A 24,273-nucleotide genomic window follows, 5' to 3' on the forward strand; every position below is an offset into this window, starting at 1 on the left:
GCTCTAGAGTCCAGTGGCGGTGTGCTTTGCACCGCTGCATCCGATGCTTTGCATTGTGCTTGGTGATGTAAGGCTTGGATGCAGCTGCTCGGCCATGGAAACCCATTCCATGAAGCTCTCTACGCACTGCTCTTGAGCTAATCTGAAGATCACATGAAGTTTGGAGGTCTGTAGCTACTGACTCTGCAGAAAGTTGGCGTCCTCTGCGCACTATGCGTCTCAGCATCCGCTGACCCTGCTCTGTGATTTTATGTGGCCTACCACTCCGTGGCTGAGTTGCTGTTGTTCCCAATCGCTTCTACTTTGTTATAGTACCACTAACAGTTGACTGTGGAATATTTAGTAGCGAGGAAGTTTCACAACTGGACTTACTGCACAGGTGGCATCCTATTACATTACTATTACAGCACCATGCTGGAATTCACTGAGCTCCTGAGAGCGACCCATTCTTTCACAAATGTTTGTAGAAGTAGTCTGCATGCCTAGGTGCTTGATTTTATACACCTGTGGTCATGGAAGTGATTGGAACACCTGAATTCAATTATTTGGATAGATGAGCGAATACTTTTGGCAATATAGTGTATGTTTAACCAGGAGGAGGTATCAGTTTTAGATCTCTCTCTCTCTCTCTCTCTCTCTCTCTCTCTCTCTCTCTCTCTCTCCCTTTTCTCTGCCAGATAATGCATGCTTCAGTATGCTAATATGTTTCTCTGTGTTTCGTATGTGTGCACATTCCCAGTAAATAAGACGTTAAATAAGAAAATAAGTAAACAAGACATAAGATGGTTGCTGGTCTCAGCTTGTTTTTGCTGGCCAGTGCTGGTCTGTTGCTGGTTCAAGCTGGGCTATGCTGGTGTTATGCTGGGTTAGAGGCAACTTCATGCTGGGAGAAAAAAAAACTGCATGATAAACAAGATCATGCTGGTGTACGATGGTTGTTGCTGGGCTGTAGTGATGTGAAAGTCAGCTTTAAGTTCACCTGAATTGAAACGTGTTAGCAACTCAATCGACTGCAGCTGCCAACTGCCAACATTTCATAATCCGAGGAGAGAAAGTATAATATTAGCTAGTTTAGTGAAGCCTATTCCTCTGTATGCTACTATATACTATTTTAATCTTTTCAATCTGCAACTCACCTTCAGTTATTCACATTTTTCGTGTCACTGACCCATAACCACTGAAACCTGCGGGTTACCTGTAAGACCTACTGGTTGGGGTTCAAGCCAGGCATGGCTGCTGTACCGTGCTGCTCTGTTGTTGCTCTTAATTTAGCAAAGGTGGTTTAGCTGGTGATTTTAAAAAGCACGCTAGTCAACCTGCTAAAACTAGCCTGGAGTTGGAGAAATTCCTGTTTAAAGCTGCATGACCATCACACGCTTGGGTAGCAATTTTTTTTTTTTTTACCCAGGAAGGTAGATTTGTTTCCACATACTGTCAATAGTTTGTCCTCAGTCCAAATCTCTATTCCAAATCATTCTGAGCTGGATCTTGACAAGAGTTAAGCTACAATGTTAACTAGTGTACTAATCAGCTTTCTTAACCATGGCAAAGTGACCAGATGCTTAATTAGCCAGCAAGGTGACGTAATCTAATTGAACAGGGAATCATTCACACGTATCAGTGATAAAATGATCTGTTCCCAATCAAACGCAGCGCGTAAATGAACAATGTCTGTTCATTTCTGTTTGGATGCACATTGTAGGTTACATTGTCAAACACAGCCAGGGCGTGTTACGGTGCCTGAAAGCTCTCTAAAGCCCAGTGCCTCTCTCTCAGTCTCTCTCTCTGTGTGCTTCTGTCCCGCTCTCTTTCCACCGCACAAATTTTCTCTTCCTCATACAGACCTTCATTTCTCTGTCAGCTCTCTCCCTCCATCTTGTAGAGGGTAAGGTCTCTCTCTCTCTCTCTCTCTCTCTCTCTCTCTCTCTCTCTCTCTCTCTCTCTCTCTCTGTCTGTCTGATTACGTTCATTTGTGATGAGGCTAAGCGGCAGGCTGTCCTGTGATCTCCATCGTTCATCAATGTCAGCCTTAATAGAGGCAGAAAAGAAAAGGAGAGTGATGGAGCCCTGTTGGTAAACCCCCTTCTGTCTACATCTGTTTGTGTGTGTGTGTGTGTGTGTGTGTGTGTGGATATCCACTTGATTTTGCGTGCATGTGCACATATGCATGCTTGTACTTGTGTGTGTGGTCGCGCATGCATACATGTCTCTGACTGTGCACATGTACTTACACATGTACGGGAGTTTGTGTGTTTGAGAGTAAGTGGGAAAGTGTTTGTTTCCAGGTGTGTATGTGTGTGTGAGAGAGTGCAGTGCATCCAAAAAAGAAAAAAAAAAAAAAAATCCCGCTCACTCGTTTATCCTTGCTGTCAGCTCGCCCCATGAGAGCCTCACACCACCGTAACCTGCAGGGATGAGGAAGAACAAGGGGAGATGAGGAGGGGGGGTGTAATTTGGGTGGAAGGGAACTTGACCACTTGCTGCCAGACAGTTGGGCTCAGTTCCACCTGTCCTGTCTACATACACTCCCCTCTTTGTCTGCTTATTGCTGTCTATGCCTCTGGCATCGGAGGCAAAGGCTTCCTCAGCTCTGGCTCTGAATGCCACACAGATAATGAGAGCCATTTTGGGCTCTTTAGGCGTACAAACAGTTCTTCAAGTGCAAATGCTGCGCTTACAGTCAAACCCAAACAAAGCTGAGCTGAGTTAGGTGAAATCATCTGTGATGTCCAAGGAAAATTTAAATAACAATCCACAGCATTTTCATATCAATAGTAATCCAAGCCATAGCCAGTTTGTGTACGCTCTTACATTTGCAGTACTAAACAGCCACTGACTGGTACGTGTTTTCTGGGAAAGCTCAAATTCTGTCAACAGAAGTTCAGTGAGATACCTCTGTGTCCCAGGCTGCACTTCTTACAAACCTCAGAAGTCTGACAAAACATCATTTCATCACTTTGACATTGAAGAAGAACAAAGAGCACAATGGATAATGAAAACCTGGTGGGAACTGCATATTTGGCCTCCCATTGGCTACTTTTAGCTATCAGCTAACATTAGCATTCAGTCACATTAGAATATAATATTATATATGTGTAATATAATAAGAATAGTGTAATTTAAATATGAAATAACAATGAACATCCGGGCCACGTTTATTTTTAAGCTGTTTTGTTTAAGTTATCTTTAAGGTAATTTAATTTATTATGATTATGGTGATGATTATTATTATTATTATTAGTGTGTGTGTGTGTGTGTGTGTGTGTGTGTGTGTGTGTGTGTGTGTGTGTGTGTGTGTGTGTGTGTGTTGTTTTATTAGTTTACTAGAGCCTGTTAAGATGCACTGGATGTAATACATAAATGGGACACTTGTTATGTTAAAAAATGGCCTGATGTCTCTCCAGATGTTCATGTCCATTGTTTTTTTTTGTTAGGGAAGCACTGAAATCATACTTTTATAGACACCCAAGTTTGAGACACAGGAGTATTACATTGAGTCTGTTTACAGAATTTGAGCTCCGCACCCTCTGCATGATACAGGAGCATGATACCGATCATGTGAATATGGTGAGTCATTAAAGGGGCCAATATTTGCTTCTTCTCCTCTATTTTTTTTTTTTTTAAATCAAGACCTAACATTTCCTGCCTTCTAAGAAAAAACACTGAAAAGATGGCTAAATTAGTGGTTAAGGTTTGGGTTTTTTTCACAGCATAGAACTTGAAAGCCCCCTGAGCAAAATGAAATTGACATGTAACCACAGTAAGAAAGGCCCAGCTAATTCAGCCTGTTTGAGTCTCCCTAAATCACGCTGCCTCCACGCCCAAACTTCCCTCCTTCTGTTCTGAGCCGGGCCCGGCAGGAAAAGCCTTAGCTTCATTTCTGAAGCTGGGGTGCTGGGTTTTAGCCCGTGCAGCTGTCTCCTCCTATCTATCTGCCTGTGTCGGTGCTGGAGAGCATACTCCAGGGTGCATTAGAGAGGGTAGGGAGATTAGATACTGAGTGCTGATATCTCCTGTCTCTCTACAGCTACGCCTTCTCTGGGCCGCTGCTGCCTGGCCCCAGAGAATAGGCTTGGTGGAGGCAGCTTTTAAAGAGGCAGAGGAAGAAAGATGCTCCCCGTTGTGACTCCTGCAGCCCTGTTCCTTTCATTCCACCTTTTTCTCCCTCTGACTTCACCATCTTTTTCTCTGCTACCCCTGATGAAGCTACTCTTCCTCCCACGGTTGTTGCTGCATAAAAATAAGAACATTTGGGGACACCTAAATGATGTTTTGCATGGTTTCATGAATGAAAAACACAACGGTTCATTAGAAGATTGTCTCTTTTTCTTTCAGACTTCTGTTGTGGTTGAACGGGGTATTTTATCATTGCTACATTACTGCATTGTTTAAATCTCCAAGCTATTGTTATATTGTTATATGCAGCTGCTCTGTCTACGGCCCGCAGAGAGCTGCTATGGATTCACCTCCTGCGGTGGACATGGTTGTATTGATCTCTCTATCTCCTGGGATGAGGTACACACCTTCAAAGTCATTGATTGCTTGGAGAGGCATTTTAATTGCCATGTGCTAGTACACTATGAGGCAAGAAACAGGGAAACAGAGCCATTAGGGAATCACATAAACAGTGAATGTCGCCACTGCAAGAAATACTGACGGCCCCATAGCAACAGTGACATTGTACGGGTCAAAGAATGCTCGACACCGCATGAAGACATGCCATTAGCCTTGTATATAACGTAGGTGTGTGCGGTGTGTGTGTGTATATGCGTTTGCCTTGTGGCTTGTACAGTATCTGTATAATCTTTCATCAGCTACATCATTAAGCCGCATATGTCATGAGATTTTCCCAGCTGAGAAATCTCTGTTTCACACTCGAATAGTTTTCCACACAGAGATTTTTTGATATTGTCATCAAAGTTGCCAGGAGGAACACTTAATTCAAAGCTGGCTTCATTACAGTTTGCATGGTGGAATCGTAGTGCAGTCTAACACTGGATTATGTCTGTTATCATGCTCTGTTCTCAGTGATGCTGTACAATGTTACGTGAGAGAGCAAGAGTAAACCATACTGTAACAATATTGTTGTTAATGGACTTGGAGTTTCACCAGTCTTGGAAACTTAAAGTTTGTGAAAAATGAAGGAATAAATGAATGAAGGCAAATAGGTCATAGCTTTATCCGCGAGCAGCTCTAATGTGGAGATGCAGTATGCCTTTTACAAGCCATCGTGAACACCAAGGAATGGCTCATAAACACGATGGCATTTACACATGGCTGTTTAAAGCTTCATACCATCCATCACTGCTTTATGGCCAGTTAGCTCAGCTCTTGCTGTGGTGACCGTCCACAGCCCACAGGCCATTTTCACCAAGGCTTGTAAAAATCATTATACATCTCACCCATGTGTGTACATCCTTTTCACTAATACCTGGACGTACAGTAATGTAACGATTTTTGCAGAATGGCTGTATTTGGTTTGTGTCAGTATGGCTTGCCTATTGGGTTTACGTAGCCAGCAGTTCATCGCTCAAGCAGCACATTTGCTTTTGAATAAAAGGGCTGAGTAACGTTCCTACATAGACAGACTTGTCAGCTGAACTCCTCATGGTATATTTAATTTCTTCATGCTTCACAAATTGGAAAAATATGTATGAAGATGGGTGCAACTTGGGTGCAACATTTATTCACATTCACTGATAATTATCTTTGTTAGCTGTTATTTAGATACATTGATCTGTAACTAATACTGTAAATACTTTTTAGAAAATATATAGATATAAAAAATATTTTTCTCTGTTATTTCAGCTTACTATTACGGGAATTTTGTGGTGATGCAGTGCTAATGAAGAATGGATTATTGACAAGGCCCACCTAATGATTGCGTATTGATTACGTCTGTACATGAGGACTTGTATAAAAAGGAGACTTTGTTAGCTGCATGCTCGCAGGCTGAGGAGGGTCACTTGAGACCAAAACGTTGATGACAGAGCTCCTCTGAATAAATGTTAAAAAAGAAAAAAAAAAAAAGAGTTGCCATCTTCATTTTTGGATCATTTTGGAGTGGTGAAATTGACTCCTTTGGGCAGCAACGTGCACGTGTGAAGTGCCTGTAGGACTGCCATGCAGAGAATGTGTGAACTCCATGATTATTCAGAAGGATGGCTAAGGTCAGCTGATTACTGGTTCACTACATTGTTTGCATTTTCTCTTGAGGTGAGGAAGACGTTGCAAGGTTTAGTGGTTGACACCGAAGGCTCAAGTGACATTATCAGTTAACATAAAATGGCATTTCTATTTAGCAGAACAGCAGACTTTACTGTGAAACACTTACATTCCCAACAGCCTCCCACTTCTTTTTTTTGGTCGGTGTTGTATCTTTTAGTGGACATGTCGTACAACTCCTGGTAGTCACTTACAAACATAAATCTCTACCGGCATTTTCTGCTCCAGCTCCATCTTGTTTGTTTACAGCGACGGTGTTGTGTCGGCTCTCCCCTGACATTCTTCATATCGACTGGCTGCTTGAAAAAAAAAAAAGAAAGCAAGTGGTTGAGGTCAAAGTTCCTTTCTTGAAAAAAAAAAGCTGTTTACAGGTGCTGGAAGTGCTGGGTCCATTGCTTTTTAAGTAGAGGTCTCTGTCCATGTAAAAAAGGTTTCGTTTTGACCCTTAGAAACATAAGTCATGGCAAAAAAGTGCCGGCCCATTCTCGGACAGCTCTCCTTTTCATAATGTTTTGAACAGCATCTTCTAATTCACCCACCTCAACCTCACATTTTACTTTTATTCCACTATGGTAACACTATGAATTTCACTCTGTTGTTTGGACTGCAGTTGAAAGCTATGGAAAAGAGCTAAACTATTGTAGACTTATGAATAGGCAATGGGCTCAACTAATTCCAACCGTGCCGCTCTACAGTAAATTCATTTATGGTTTCTCAGTCGTGAGTCTTCAAAAAAAAGCAAATGAACAAACAAACAAGGAAGCCCGAGCGTGTTCGATAGAGACAAAACAATCTCTTGGATTTCGGTTGCTCAGGCTGGTTTGTCTCCAGGTTTGCTCAGGCTTAAGCCTTCCCCGCAGGTTCTCTGTGTAACTGATAGCTGCTGTTTACCAGAGGAGTGTGTAGAGGCTCATTATTAGGCTGTGAAGCTTGTTATGAGGCTGTGTGTTAGACTCGTAAGGAGCTAATTATTTCTGACGAGCTGCCTATTAAGCCTGGATGGAAATGAGTGGAGAGAAAGAGACAGAAAAATCAGAGGGTGGACACGGTGTTGCAGAGACGGGGGTCAAATTTGCCAGTAATTCTTCGTTTTTGTTTGAACTTGCTGGGTGTCCCAGGTGGGTGAGGTTCAGTACATCAAGACTATTCAGATAAAAGTTTGACTGATGAGGGTTTTTGAAAGCCTATAGCGGTACCCCTGTTTTTTATACTGACGCTGCTAGGAGCTGTTATTTTGTACCGACATCCAGGATGTTTAAATCTGACCTTTTTCCTGACAAAATGCCTAACAAATTGCCTCTGAAACAGCATTTAGTCCTTTAACGGGTGCTACGACAAAAATAAAAACTGCACTCATAGTAATAGTACTGTAGTCATATTAAGTTGTGAATCATACAAATACAAAGGCAACCTCTTACCCCAGTATATGATGAGAGGATTGGCACTAAAATCATCTGTCTCTCCAGTAGATATGCTTACTCATTACTAGTAGAGAACATTTTAGACTTGGCCTGTTTTTTTCTGAACTTGCTTGATTTGGTGTGAAGTTGTGTCAAGTTGTTTGTTGTATTTTTCTTTAGGTGAAGTTAGTGTTCACACCGTCCCATGTTAAAATGAAACCAGATTCTTGAGCAAATGATATGCAAACAACAGAGCGATGTCAGGACGATGTTGCAAAGTCACAGCAACAACGTAACAGTCGCCGAAACCTTTTCACAATCAATCATGAAACGTTTGTCTCTGACTCATTTTGGCAGCATTAGTGTGCCAAGTTGTGGTTGCCTTCCCGTAGTTTAGGTTGGATTACTTTCTCACTTGTAATGAATGAGCCATACCGAGGTTCAGATGGTCCGCACCACAGTTTGAATGTGTTCCCACCTTTTTAAAAGAACCAAACAAATGGAGTAAAAAACACCAGATGCTGTTTTGGTGATTGGTAAAGAGAAAAAATAACCACTGCTCACTGAAATAAACATGATCGTAACTTGAAGAAGTTGTGAAAAAGTGTTAACTTTTTTATTAGAAGGATTATTTTCACACTCGTCACATACTGTTAATTGTTGGTAAAACGTCAGCATGCGCAGTGGATGGAGCTAACCATCTTATACTCTTTGTCTGTATTCACTGTTGTCTTTTCATGTCTGGTCGTTGTAATTCACAGCAAAGATACTAGCTGGCCTGGATCATCCCAACTCAAATAAACAACGCATGCAGACAAAACTGAGTCCCCTGTTAGTAATGTATCCAGGAGTCCAGCTGATAATTAGAACCACAGACAGTGATCAAATTTTAGGCAGTTTTGCATCGTGCATCTTTAACCATTTTTCCTCCTTCATCAGTCTCCCCCTGATGACTGAAGTGGAATTAATGAAGTGATATTAGCTTCCACCCGTTTGTAATATCACACAGTGACCGTGTATCACACACTTTGCCGCGCGCTATCGCCGCAGTTCCTTCACTTGGCGTTTCATTCCCCCCAGAAGTGCCTCTCCATTTCCACAGATTGTGGATGTGGTTCATAGTGGCCGTCATCAAGATGTCTGCTCTCTAAATGTCAGCTCCTCCGCTATCTATCTCCTCCTCTATCTCCATCCTCTTAGTTCCTTGTTTCTGCTCTCTCTCTCTCTCTCTCTCTCTCTCTCTCTCTCTCTCTCTCTCTCTCTCTCTTTTCACATGACACTTTTTCTTTCCTTATCTCTTCCGACTTTCTGACTTTTTTGGATATGTTCCTCTCTCTCCCTCCCACCCACCTGCTGTCTTGTGATATATTTTTTTCAACCTACACACTTTCACTCCAAGTTGCCTTCCACTGTGTGTGTCTGGGTAAACGTGTTTGTAAATACTGTCTGTGTCTATATGTACAAACCCATCAGTGTGTGTGTCTGTGCGCGTCTACATATACATTAGCATGTGTGCCGTTCCTTCTATTTTTCCCTTTCATGTCCAATTCAAACACGTCTCACAGCAGACAGTGATGGACAAATTTGCTAATGAGATTTGATGATCCCTCCAGGGATTTTGTGTAGAGAAAAGGATGAAGATAATAATAGAACAAATAGAGAGTTGAGAAGATAATGCAATGAGTACTCACAACAATATCATATTTACAGCAAACAAATAAAGACATAAATGCAGCAGCTTTGTTGACATATTTGCAGGGGAGAGGTGGATGCACCAGTGTGCATCGCTCGCCACCAGTATTAGACACATCATTATCAACAATTTATGGCAGATAGATTTTTTTTCCCATTTGCATCTGTACCCCAGACATTATTGCACATCTTCATTGGCTTGAAATGTTGATTATGTATCAGCGACGTGAAGGTGGTTTGTGTCACCCTTGCTTCTCATCATTTACAATGAGGAAAAGACAAGTTTTACAGCACCTCACAGGCTGCATGTTATTTTTATGCATAGCACAGAGGACAGAAATAGCTCGTCTCTAGTCCTGAATTTCTTATGGTCCCGACCAGGAACACTGAGCCAGACGACGCATGTGTTCCTACAGAGAGAGAGGGAAAAAAAAGGCCTCTGGTGGATGAGAAGTTGAATACATAATCACGCTGATCATGAAGGAGGGAAATAAGCAGAAAAATATCTATGAGAGCAGATGCTTTCTGCACATACTGCACAGTTATTGTGCGAGATATAACCCAAGTAATATTCAGTTCAGTGCAGCGATTCGTCCTTTCTGCCGTAAAAATGATGTTTAATAACAAATCAGTCGTACAGTATAACAAACCGTACTGCGCGGTGGCTGCTAATGCCTTGATCAGTGATCTTTTGCTGCTAGCAGTGATTACATTGGCTTGTTCACTTCATTGTAAGTCAGATGTCAGTTCGCAGTTATTCGAATGATCAAGCGATCTTTTTCATTCGTCTGCTGTCGGCCTCACACGCATGCACGGTGCGAGACGAGACGCTTAAAGCACATTCATTTCAAACTCCACTTTATACTACAAAGACATGGTTGTTTTTGTGAACTCTGTCTGAACCTGTTGTGTTTCTGTTAGGAAGCAACCATTGAGTGATGATGTGGTAATAATTTCTCTATTGCAGGGGTGCCACCTTTTTTGTTTGCACTACAGAAAAAAATGACTTGTCCTTGGTGTTCTGGTTGAACCCTCTGGCTCAGGAAGCCATGTTCTCCTTTTAACCTTTTTCATTTGATTAAGAAGGAAAACAGTGTTTGACCTGCGCTGTGGGAAGGCAGGCAGGCAGCTGGGATTTGGGCCAAAACAGCAGGGAACTGATTTCAAGTGGAGCAGCTGGCAAAGTCGAGTGTGGTGAAGGAACACACACACACATCTGCAAGGACACATATAAAACACACATAAGCACATATACATGCAGGAACCTATGCATGAATTCATACACCCACACACGTGTAGGGGAACGCACAAATGTGAGCGCACACCCCAAACAAAACACAAATACACCGACATATGTAGTCACGCATGTTGTACACGCATAAGGACATAAGTGCAGTACAAATGCGTGCATGTACCACACAGCCAAGGGCATAATCATATATTCATATACATGCATGTACTCACAAATACACTCACACCGAGATTTGCACATACACAGTTACATACACACCGACTTAACAAGGCAGTGAGGGTGTGTGTTTTTGTTTGAATTGGCTTGTATCACCTAAGCAGTGTATTGAACATACATTTTCAAAAACATAGCAGCAGCTTATATCCAATGAAAGGAGTTGGATTGAAAGCAGGCGATTGCTGTTGTCTATAATAACTGTTATTTGCTATGAAAAATAATATATAATAGTATGTAATCACCAATATCAACATAAAGCAGCTGTTGCTATGCAGGTTGGTGTTTGTGTGTGTTTGTGGGTTTGTATGTGCATACGCTCCTCAAAAAGACATAGTAAATGTTTGTATATATGTGTGTATGTACAGTATGTGTTGGTGGTGGTGGGGGTGGATGTAGGTAGCAGTTGGTGAATTTTTAGTGTTTTTTTGTTATCTTCTCTGGTAGTTTCAGTTTACTAGGGGTGAGCCAGATAGTCAGCAAATCCAGCTAAGTGTTACAGATTGTGTTTTTTCCAACTGTGACCGCTTGCCGACTAGTGTGGGCCTCGTATCCATGATCGGGAGAGCAACACATCTTTGGCTGCCTGCCTTTTGAGTTCAGTGTCGTCCATAGTATGAAGACTAAACAAAATATATAAAAGGCAAGTGCAGGAATGAATATGATAGCTGCTTACATGCTGATGCTGATGCAGCGCACTGTCCGTCTGCTGTTTATTGCTCTGCTCCTCTGTTCCACGAAACACCGCAGGAAGCATTTATTGAGTCCGGTTTGAAATCAAATTCTGATGATTGACGAAAAAACTCAAGGAAAGGTGTTTCTTTAAGGGTGCCTGCCTACATTTTTTCGTGTCAGCAGCAGTGTCATTTATTAAATCCACTGCAAACCAAAGTGGCTCCCCTATTAGTGCTGACTAGAACCAGCCATCTATGCTTTCCATTCCTCCAGCCCGTCCCCCAGCTTCTACTCTAATTCTCGATACAAGCACAATTATAGATCACCAAAGTGCATGGTGATCTATAATCGTGGCATATGGTTCCTTTTATTTTATGGTCTATGGCAAAAAATGAATAGGTTCCTGATCCCTTTTGCCAATAATTTCATCCTAAATATCTCAAACCCTGACATTGGAGGGTGTAGTGTTAAATTTGTTATCAACTTAAACTATTTTTATATATATACACTATCAATCTAGGAAAAATTTGCAGAGCTTATTTTTTTCCATTGCAATTTAAAACTTGTCCCACACCACATCAAGAGATAAACTCAAGGATTTAAATCCAAGAGGTCAGCACTGGCTTTGGACTGAGTTTGGAGCACTAATGTTTTCCTACCCCAGTGTGTCTTCCCATTCCTCTGGCAGCGTGATGGAACCAGTTGGCTCAGGCCTGCTGTTTTAGTTTCTTACAGCTAGCCAACAGTGTCATGCCAGTGTGACTTCAGCTGACGAGCTAATCAAGAACAATACTGACAATATTAGAGGTCCTTAGCTCTGTAAACAGCTGACTGGGTTTCTGAGTGAGGCTGGGCAATAAAACAATAATTATTCCATATATTTTCTCTCAGTATAAATACAAAAATGTTGAATAAAATATTGGTCAGTTTAAAATGCAGATTGAGTTGTTAGTTTGCTAAAAGAAAATAGCAAAATAGTAAATATTGGCATTCTATATTCAGATTTCACACAAAAGTAAAAAGTAGTCTTGAAATGTGACAGTAATTACTTGATGTATACTGAAATAATTTCTAAATGTTCACCCTTTGTTTTTGATAAATGTCTCGGGTGATCCAGTCACAGTCAGATCACAGTGTCACTCAAAACCACCTTCAGACGTGATCAGGGACACATAACATTTGTAGTGTTGATACTAATGTGTCCTGATGTGTCCACACCAACATCAGAAACATACCAAGGCACTGTGTGGAAGGCATGCTTGATAGAGTGGACTGTTGGCATGAAACTCAAAGACGAATTGAAGTTTGTGTTTGCGGTGAGATGATATCGTCTTCGTCAGGTAATCAAAAGCAGTGAGTGGCTGGGCACAGGTGCTTTGTGAATGTGCCAGGGAGAGGAAATAGGGTGGTTGGGGAACAGTGGGACGATAGTGATGGCATGGAATAAAAGTGAGGAGGAAGCGGTATGGGAGGAAGCTGGAATGAGGTACAGAGGAATCAAAGTTCCCGTGGATCTGAAGGCAATCACAAACCTGATTACGAGTGGCCACTGGAGACGCATTTAAGTTGGATGATGATGTCAGGTGTCATCTGTTTCAGGCGTCGCCTTGCGATCAGATCTCTGGAGACAGACGTTAATACCACTATATAATATATAATACCATAATGTGAACAGGGTCTGTATGGACTTTTCTGTCTCAACAGATTTGATGATTTTGAGATTTTTTTTTTTACTTTTTGATATTTCATCCCTGATTGTTTTCGTGTTTTAATAATGTCAGCTAGCTAACCACTGACAGTATCTGCACAGCAAACCATCACTGTTTTGCCTAATAGGTGCAAGAGTTAGCAGCTATTGGTTGCATGCAAACAGTTAGCTTGGCATTATATTTCATACAGCCACTTCTCCAGTGGTCCTCCATGATGGCGCCACATTTTGGTTACTGGATTCATCATCCAATGACAAAACTTTTATTGATGACAACAACAGAGATCCGAACAAGTGTCCATCTATCAGCCTTGATAAGAGACTGTGCAGTGACCATACAGTCATATATCTTATCCCATATAACCTCAGTCATTCACCCTGCTGAAGTGTCAGTGGGCAAGACACTGAATCTCTACCTGACCAAAACACACCTCAAATAGTAGCTGATGCTTCTCAGCCACTTCATGGTGAATTTGAGTTACTTCCCTCCGGCAGGCGGTGTAGACCCCTAAAGGCAACCAAGAATGTTTATACCTTTATGCCACACACTGTCAGCTTAATGAATTTGGGTTGTTGATTTCATATGGCGCCATAGCCGTGGATGCACCCGCTACTGTCTATGTAGGTAGTAATGAATATGTGTGACTTTGAATGATGCTTTTGAATGCTTGAATGATGATTTTCAATGGTTTATTTATTTGCCCTGTTACTGCTCTGTTGTCCAGTGCTGTCATATTGTGTTTCATGCTGTGAAGCCAAAGACAAATTTTGGTGGACAATAAAGTATCAGTCTAATCTTCAGTGGTGCTGCTCTGTAGCTAAAGCTGACCTCAGACATCATTGTCTTTTTAAGAACCCTGCTGATTACACTTTGGGCCTTTCCAGAGCCCCGGTGCTTTACTGTACACTGACACTAGTTTAAATTTGGATCGTCTTCAGACTTAACAACCTCATCACATACTGAGCAGCATTGGCATTCTGAGGCTGATGCTACTGGCTGCGTTACATTTACATTTTAGGCGTTTAGCAGATTCTGCTATCAGACTGTGTATCCATTGTGATTTACAAGAGAATACAGTAGGTTAACATTTGTAAATAACTTTAGATTACACACCAAATTAGTTACACACCAAAACATAAAATATTTGCAAAATCATTATACAAAAAAAGATATTCATCAGGTAATATTGAAGAAAAAACCCTCCTCATCCTGAAAGCACATTTCTCCTCAGCAGTAGTGTAATAAATTATCAGTAAAAGGCAGGAATCTGTAATATAGTAGATAGTGCATCACTGCTGTTTCTCCGTCTCCTCAGCAGCTACATGCTGATCTCAAGAGCCTGAAAAGCTCTTGAGAGTACTGTATGCAGCTGTATGCACCACCAGCCATCTCGCACACTGAACAGCATTGACATTCAGAGGTTGACACCGCTGGCTGCACGATCGTGATGGATTCAGAATGAGAGCAGAAAAGGCACAGAAAAGCTCGCTGTTGCCAGAGCCCTTATGTATTAAAAAAAAAAAAACAAAAAAAACCTGACTGTTGCAACAGTGTGTCGTACCGCTGAGAGGAGAATGTTGAGTGAGTCTTGGTGTTACGTGCCTCGAGGTGAAATGCATAGAAGCAAATGCATGACGGGCCTCTCAATATCCTTGTTAGGCGACTGTGAAATAACATATGAGTAGTGCTGGTGAAGTGATACATTTGAGTTTTGTCAAGGTACGGCGGAGCAGAGGACTAGAAGTGTGCTTCTGAAAAGTTGTACACTCACGCTCTGCATGTATTTAAAAATGTCCTGGGCCAAGTTCATGGTCCCTGCAGTGGAAGCCATCAGCAGGCCTCCGTCTTGCACCTGTCCCATAGCTACCAGCCATTTAAATGCAGTCACTCTCAGTAGAAATTAATAAACATATAGATACTAACCATGTTGTTGCTGAAAACATAAAATACATTTGAGTTTCCTAAAAAAAAACTTCCCAGCAAGAACTCAGGTGAACTATGACCTCTAGTCAGTGATCATCATGAGGTAAACAACAACTTTATAACCAAAAGTCAAAAGAACATTTTTAGACTCTCAGTCTGAAAATTATGTATACTATGAATGTCGTAAAGATGAATGTGAGCCTTCCATGGAGGGTAACCTGTGTTGAGTGGGTTTACCCTCCACATCTCTGTTCCTGACCATTTATTATTTAAGTGGAACAGCAGTGCCGCAGCCAGTGCTGTGTTGTATAGTGAATGCCTTGAAAAACAGGACCTCCACAAACACAAGTGATAGATCAGGGCTTTATTAACCTTTTTAATGTTTGTTTTTGACCAATGGGTAGATCAATTTTTCAACGACTTCTTGAAAAATGCATGAGGCCTAACCGAAGCTAACCGAGACAGCTCTACCACTCTGTCGCTGAACATTTTGATCTCATTTCATTGTTATTCTTCGAAAATCATCTTTTGTGTTCCTTTGTGTTTTGTACAGAAGAAAGTGACGATGGATAAAGCGAAGGCTAACCCCAAAGCATCAGGCCTTTTTTGTTTTGTTCATTTTTTACAAATGCGTTGTACCCAGCAGATGGCACATTCAATACGACGCTTCTTTTTAGTCGGACTTTTCAACTCAGTTAAATTCAAATTTTCAAGACGATTCATGACATGACCAAAAAACATCAGTCAAAAATTACATGAAAATTACCAGATAAATTAGAAGGAAAGAAATCAGTCAAAAATTACTGGAAATGTATCTGAAAATTTGCAAAATAAATGAATGAATAAATAAAGTTTTTAAAAATTGTACAAAAAACCCAAAGAATTACAAGAAAATTATAAAATAATAATACAGTCCTTAACAATAAGATTTTTAGAATAATAGTTATTTATTTATAATTTATTAATAGATTTATTAATAATTATTTATTTATAATTCCAGAAGATTGCTATGATATTAGCCCAAAATGTTATAGTAAAACAACAGATTTACACCTCTCTTTTCATGGTATTGTAGAGCGAAATGCATTCAAAATGATAACCTTTGTAGAGTTTTGCATGGGGTAGCCTATTAAAAAAGTAAAGAAATATTTATTTATTCAATTATCTATTTTTTGCTTATTCAGATATTCAGATATACACTATATTGCCAAAAGTATTCACTCAGCTATCCAAATCATTGAATTCATATGTTCCAATCACTTCCATGGCCACAGGTGTATAAAATCAAGCACCTAGGCATGCAGACTACTTCTACAAACATTTGTGAAAGAATGGGCCACTCTCAGGAGCTCAGTGAATTCCAGCGTGGTATTGTGATAGGATGCCACCTGTGCAATAAGTCCAGTCGTGAAATTTCCTCGCTACTAAATATTCCACAATCAACTGTTAGTGGTACTATAACAAAGTGGAAGCGATTGGGAACGACAGCAACTCAGCCATGAAGTGGTAGGCCACGTAAAGTGACGGAGAGGGGTCAGCGGATGCTGAGGTGCATAGATAGATAGATAGATAGATAGGTATACTTTACTGATCCCAAACTGGGAAGTTCCCAAGTGCGCAGAGTTCGCCAACTTTCTGCAGAGTCAGTAGCTACAGACCTCCAAACTTCATGTGATCTTCAGATTAGCTCAAGAACAGTGTGTAGAGAGCTTCATGGAATGGGTTTCCATGGCCGAGCAGCTGCAGCCAAGCCTTACATCACCGAGCGCAATGCAAATCATCGGATGCAGTGGTGTAAAGCACACTGCCACTGGACTCTAGAGCAGTGGAGACGCGTTCTCTGGAGTGATGAATCACGCTTCTCTGTCTGGCAATCTGATGGATGAGTCTGGGTTTGGCAGTTGCCAGGAGAACGGTACTTGTCTGACTGGGATTATAGTGTGGGCTTGTTTTTTCAGGAGCTGGGCTTGGCCCCTTAGTTCCAGTGAAAGGAACTCTTAATGCTTCAGGATACCAAGACATTTTGGACAATTTCATGCTCCCAACTTTGTGGGACCAGTTTGGAGATGGCCCCTTCCTGTTCCAACATGACTGAGCACCAGTGCACAAAGCAAGGTCCATAAAGACATGGATGAGCCAGTTTTGTGTGGAAGAGCTTGACTGGCCTGCACAGAGTCCTGACCTGAACCCGACAGAACATCTTTGGGATGAATTAGAGTGGAGACTGCGAGCTGGGTCTTCTCATCCATTATCAGTGTCTGACCTCACAAATGCACTTCTGGAAGAATGGTCCAAAATTCCCATAAACACACTCCTAAACCTTGTGGAAAGCCTTCCTAGAAGAGTTGAAGATGTTATAGCTGTAAAGGATGGGCCGACATCATATTAAATCCTGTGGTTTGAAAATGGGATATCACTCATTCACGTTCATATGCGTGTGAAGGCAGATGAGTGAATACTTTTGGCAATATAGTGTATATATATATATATTTATACATGCAGGTATATTCAGATATTGACCAGCTTCAAGTTTCATCCATCGGCAGTATGACAGAGATTCCTCTTGACCACTGCTAGAAGTGTCTGTTGAACCACCATCGGTCAAACGTTGGTGTGTTGCTTTGACGTTTGTCATGTCAAGCTGCTGTGCAGAATGTATTATAGCTGGGAGAAGGGTTGGTTTCATATGGTAGCGTAGTGTTTGTCAGTCTACTGATTTGTCAATCTACTGTGACATCCACTCTTATGTCACTGTTGTCAGGTTACATGAGTTTCATTCCAAATGACTTATCTTAATTTTAATGTTTTAAAATGTCAATCGAAACATAAAGCAGTTTCTTTTCCGCCTTTATTCCTGAAAAGTTGGCATTCTGGAGATAAGAGGCTTTACCCGACAGCAGATCTGTATATACACCAACTATCAGACAGGATAAGATGGAAGCTTGAGGTACGCTGGATTAAGACAAGGCGACAAAGAGACACCTCCAGCTCCCTTTGATCACAACAGTAATTAGCACACTCCATTTTTCAAAGGGAAGAACGATGACAGGCGTCAATGCAGCTTCCCCACCCAGAGCTATCAGCTACCTCACACATTGTCCTCAGTCTTCCTCTGCTTCTCCAGCCCCTCGCTCGCTCTCTCTCTCACACATGCTCACACACACATTCCTTCATAATTCCTGCCTTTATTCGTGAGATGTATTGCTCTCTCACACAAACATATACAGAGCCTCTCTCTTTCTGTCAAACATGGTCCCGCTCATTAATTCAGTCTCTCGTTATGATTTATTCTCTCACTCATCACACTGACACATGCAAAGTCTCTCTCTCTCTCTCTCTCTCTCTCTCTCTCTCTCTCTCTCTTTCTCTCTTCATCTGTCAACACTTTCTCCCATATTAATTTCTCTGTCCATGTCCCCTCCTCATGGCACAACGGGGTTGACACAGACTCTGAGTCGCTGCTGTAGCTTTCTAGCACTGATTTGCGGCAACAACCAAAGAGAAAGTGTTACACTCTATCTTGGACATAATGATAATGCTTGGGGCTGCACAGATTCAACTCATCGCAGCCTTTTATGGTTCCAACAATGACGATGTGGAGATTAGAGATGACTATTACTAAGAGATACATGATTAGATAGCCCTGTGTTTGAATCGGCATCACACCAGATTCACTGGAACTTAGAGGCTTGCCGAGTGGCAGAAGTTAATAATACACTTTAAAGTGGTAATCTGCCAGATCCTATCTGTTTTTTTTTAATCTGTAATTGCTGAAAGCTCATTGTGTTCATGTTTCTGTACTGCTCTTCCCAGAGTTCACTTGTCAGTCAAACAGCGGGGGCAGGACTGTGTCGTCTTTTTCCTTTGGATTCTCTATTTTCTTTTCTATTTCTCTTTTTTTTTTTTTTTTTTTTTTTTTTTGTCTGTGGCGACTGTTACTGCTCATGCTAACTATGCAGTTTTTCTTCAGTCTATTCAAAACAAATCAGGAAATTAGTCCACATCACTTCCTGGGCGTTGGGGGATTTTACTAAGGAAAGAGCTACCAGACACTGAATGTCAGCAAATGTTTTCATTAACTGCATTTACTACTGGGACGATTGCTATTACATAATAGCAATTAAAACAGACATTTATTTAAAGGGACAGGCAGTTATTTTTCAGAATGTTAGCTGGGGGGAGGTCCAGCTCAATGCCAGGAGGCTAACAGTTAGCATTTGGAGCATCCAGCCAGTATCCAGCACTCAGTAACAATGAGAGGAAGATAGCACCACTACTGTCCTACAGAACAGCTTGGAAGAGAGTGAAATAATATCATTTTTCTCAAATTGGGGGAACTTTCCCCTTAATAAATGTCACAGAATCTGCTTTAGATTTTTAACTTTGTATACGTGACAGGCTACTGTTCAAGCTGCTCCTGCCTGTGCTCAGATACACTGAAACTGGCCTGTCCACTGCTGCACAGAGGAGAGTGTGAAGTCACTTAAGTTGCTGAAACGCCACCGTGGAAAATGCAGCGACAAAGTGAGGGAGGTCTTTCACCATCATTCTGATTATATTAGTTTTGAAAGATAACAATGGTGGGAATATTAGACTGCAGCAGAGTGTGGGGAAGGTTTTCACTGACCAGCCCTCCTCATTTTTATTCCTGTCTGCTGAAGGCAATATGGGAGCAATAATATCACACAGCCTGCAATCCATACACTAAAAGACTGATGAAGGCACAGAAACTACTCATCACTTTGGAATAGATTTCCCTGTTTCACTCAAACTGCCTTCCAAGTGTGCTGGACACTGTCGCTGTCGCAACTAACCTCAGTAATGTTGAGAGTAATCTGCCTTTAGAAAGTAATGTAAAAGTAAATCGAAATCTAAATACTTATAGTATAGAGATAATGATAGATCTTTTCCACTGCAGGCATTTTGACATGAAATAACAGGTGTTACTAATGACATTAATTAAGGTTCTGTTTCGTTTATCTGTAGCAGAGACTTTCCAGTGAGGCAGCATGAGCAAAAACAATAATAATAATTATAATAATAATATGTTTACCCTGCTATTGTGTGTCAAAATGGCCACTAAAGGGTCTATCAGTAATGTGATTAGAAAGTACTGAATGTCTTCATTTGTTTACTTTTATGAGTAACTTTCTCAACACTAAGGTCCTCTCTCTAACCACTAACTCACCAAATGTGAATATTTTCAGGTTTCTTTATATTATGTCATCATGTTATGTTGGACAACTAAGTCGTTTTTGGTGCCTAACCCTAACCACATGACACTGACTACGTTTACATGCCGACCATATTCCGATTTAGGTCAATTTTCCGGTTAATTCTCCAACCGGAATATGACCTTAATCGGGTCTGGTGCGTGTTTACATGACGTGCGCAACCGGAATATTTAGGAAATTCTGAATAATACAGGAATATGGTGTGCATGTAAACGTGGTCACTGACATGCTTACAAAAGCCAGAAAGCCTGGTGCATGGGAATCAGACATGTTGACAAGAAACGTATTAATGATACATCAGAAACAAATGGAATACGCGACAAAACACATTTCCCTCTAAAAGTAATTGAGATCGCAGTTTAGTTGTATGGGAATGTATTTTTTTAGACTTTGTTGCTGCAGGATGAGAAATTTTAAGATTGTTTAAGTCAATGAATATGGGGGAAAAAATAATGGAATGCACGTAGTGACACACATGACATCATATCAACAAACTATCATCTGCCGTGTAAAATTTGTAAATTGCTCAGTGGAAATCATCTCCTCTGCATTATAATGGACTGCTGATCACTATCACATTTTCCTGTGGTCTCCAAATGTGCCAAGCATTAGGCCACAAACGCGTATAGATCTTGTGTGTTGGGTTTCACTGTTAAATGGAAAAAGACAGATTATCATTGCTGAGAGCGACTTCAGAGGCCCTATCTGTTACACAGCAGTTTTTTATGTCCCAGCTTTGAATATTATCTACAAGAGAAGGGCTGTGGGCATTGTTGCTCGCTCCGACTGTGTAATGTCAAATCGATACCAAGTGTGTTTCGGGTTTCACAAATGAAAAATACAAGCAGATTTGATCAATGTACAAGAGGGATGTATGACTTGAGGCTTGTACAGGAGCTTTGCCTGCTCTTGTGATACAAGCTAGATCCATAGCACAGTCTTACTGGCTGAACAGCCAAGGTTATTCTATTAACGCAGACGAGAAACAAGACTAAGTTGGAGCAGGCTTGGCACATTCTTATTGACTGAATAACCAAGACAAATCAATTAATATGATTGAGCTGCACTGGGCAAAAATCTATTCCAAAGAGTTTGCTCAGGGACTTCTGTTTGCTTCATGGCCATTTTGAACAGTAAAGGAATGGTTTCTTTCCGTAAAGCTATCCATTATATATCCATTTTGGAGAAGAGATTATTATTTATTTACGTGCGTTGCTCGGTATTCAAAAGCACAGATGATGCGATCCTTTGCAGTGTCACTCTTTTGTGAGTAAAGAGCTCAGGAGAGCACATAAACTTCAATAACATCCAATAGTGGGTTTTACTTTAAATGCCAGCAATGCCAGCAATCACTTTGTCAGAGAAGGCATCACTTTTATCAGATGGTGGAAATCTCAATTCGGAGCAAAAATCTTCATATGTGGCTCAGGATTTCCCATGAGGGAAACACAGCACCTTCTAGTCATTCAAATGAGAGCTCCCCAACAGCTAGGAGATGCTTTCTGACTTACAAAATTAAAGCATAATAAGACCGAATATGCTTTGTATAGAGAGAACTAAAGTAAAAATCAGATATCAGCACTCAGCGTCATCCACTTTTCTGATGATGGAGGTTCCTTCTTGTCCACCGCTGCAGAAAAACTGTCTGGAAAACACAATCCTATAATTTTTTTGCACATTTTATTTAGTCTTTTATTGTTCAATACTGTTTTTGTAAATCAATTCATTAAATTTGTTGTGTGTGTGTGGGCCCCCCTTCCTTAAAGAGCTGCTAACCCTGAAAGTTTAATTAGGTTTTGAGTGGTGATATTTAGGTTTACATGCTGTTTCAGAGGCTTTTCCTGACAAGAATAAAATGAAGGGGAAAAGACATTTTTGGTGTGAAAATGCGGCAGTGTTAGGCTGTGTGAAGTGTACTTGATAGTGGAATATAATGTAAAGCATGAATGCAAACAATTTGGTGGCGCTTATGCTGAAGCTTTTACACCTCTTGAGTGGTATCACGGATATCCACCTGTGAGCAACCAATCAGAGAGCATGATCTTACATAGACTTGACACCCAATCGAGGTCAAACAGTATTTAGCATTTACATAGAGAGATGATATTTTCATTAAAGTATTAAACATGCTTGTTATCTTAAACTGACAGCAACACGTTTTATATTAAATACTGATGGTTTGTCTCTGAAATTTGAAACATGATTGCCGTTATGAATACACAAAGGAAAAGGAGATCAGATTTTCGCAGCTCAGAGGATTGTCTGGTCCTGCAGAGCTCACTGATTAGAGAATGAAATGAACTCTGCCAGATTTAGGGATTCAGTTTTCACTTTGGCCATTCATGGCGACAATCTGTGTACTCATGGTATTTCACACAGATTTGGATAAACGGCTCCACTGAATGATAAATGACATTTAACACCCACCTCGTGGCTTTCCAAGAGGGGGCAGAGCACTGTAGCAGTCACAATGTCAAACTAGAGATATAACAATTTTGTTCCCAAACAAAAAACAGCACTCTGCGGTCGTCGGCACATCAAACTGTACAGGTCACTGTTGCGTTTTGTCAGTCACAGTTCTTGCATATGACTTTGTTGTCTGGACGCTATCTGAAATTACAGTGAACATAATTGTGATGAAGAATTTTTAACAGTACTTTTGAACTTTAGTCCAAACAGCTGACTTTTCCACAAGCGTCCAGACTCATTCTGTTGTTAAAAAGGTGATGTAGGAGCGCTGTGTGGGTCCTCAATCAGGCAAATGAGAATGAGGTGCACTTTGGAGAGGGCTAGATCAATGGAAAATGTATTTAAGTATGTATTTATCTCCTTTTTTCACTCTGTTGTTACTTTGCACAACCTTTACAAAGTCTTGGCAAACGGCCCAACCTTTGGTGTTGAACTGTTGGTTAAAATAAAGAGAGATGATCATTTTCAGCTGAGACCTTGTGAGCCTAACCTTCTCCCGTTGTCAGGGCGTGTTCTGTTATGACTAATGTAGTTTTACTGTAACTTTTCTTGATTTCAGGGGACCTGAAAAAAGTCAAAAATACATGTCTTACAACTATTGAACTTATACTATATAGTCATATTAGCTTACAAATAACAAAGAACAGACACATTTAGATTGTGATTTTTGCCTGGCTCATGTCTTTTGTTTCATGTGATCCCCTCTGTGTCTCTCACTGAAAGTGCGAATGCCAATAAAAAGTCAATACAAAAAGAGATTTACGCTTCCCTCTGTGGGGAAAACCGGCGCTCTGTTTCCCATGGTGCATTGTGAGGGCGGTGGTACAAGCAGTAAGCAGGTCCGTGGGGATTTCGTATCACAGCGCTGTGTGACTGGTTGGAGGACAGGCATGCTCTGCTGTCATTCCCACTGGATCTCGACCTGATACACTGCACGCTGTCAAGGTTTGGGATCAGCAGCAAATTAGGAAGTGCTGAAAGGGTTTTTTGGTGGGACTAATGGTGTGCATGTATGTACATAGGACTGTACAAGAGACTGTGGCTCGTGTTGTCTCTATTCCTCTGGGGATCATGCACCACTGTGCAGGATCTGTTTCACCATTACATACTGCAGACACACGCTGCCAGACTTACTGCTGCCTCTTTGATTGTCAACAGTGGCTTAATATAGAACAACAAGGCCAAAAAAAACATACTTTAAATGACAGCTGTGATGTAGGCAGTCTGTTATGGTAGATTTCTTTGCAAATTTAGACATTGCTTAAGCAGGTCAGGTCCTACACAACCACTGTGGCCCAAGAGCTGAGCACCTCTTTTGCTGCCATATGGTGTGTTACATTATCATTTCAGTTTTCCATACACCCCGCTCTCTGTCTCTCCTCTGTCTCGCTTTCATGCACATACTCCACCCCTTCTTTTCCGTCTCTCACCACTGCAGACATTTGTGTGGTTGAGCCTGATCCTGAAAATGCAAAAGAGAA

General features: G+C 41.1%; 1 protein-coding gene across 1 annotated transcript in view; it reads left to right on the forward strand.

Moving 5' to 3' along the window:
- Positions 1-24,273, forward strand: part of vstm2la (V-set and transmembrane domain containing 2 like a) — a 56,168-nt gene that overhangs the window by 22,029 nt on the left and 9,866 nt on the right. The gene's annotated exons all lie outside the window — the stretch shown is intronic.

Source organism: Myripristis murdjan, chromosome 7, assembly GCF_902150065.1.
Source record: "Myripristis murdjan chromosome 7, fMyrMur1.1, whole genome shotgun sequence".
Classification (NCBI taxonomy): Eukaryota; Metazoa; Chordata; class Actinopteri; order Holocentriformes; family Holocentridae; genus Myripristis; species Myripristis murdjan.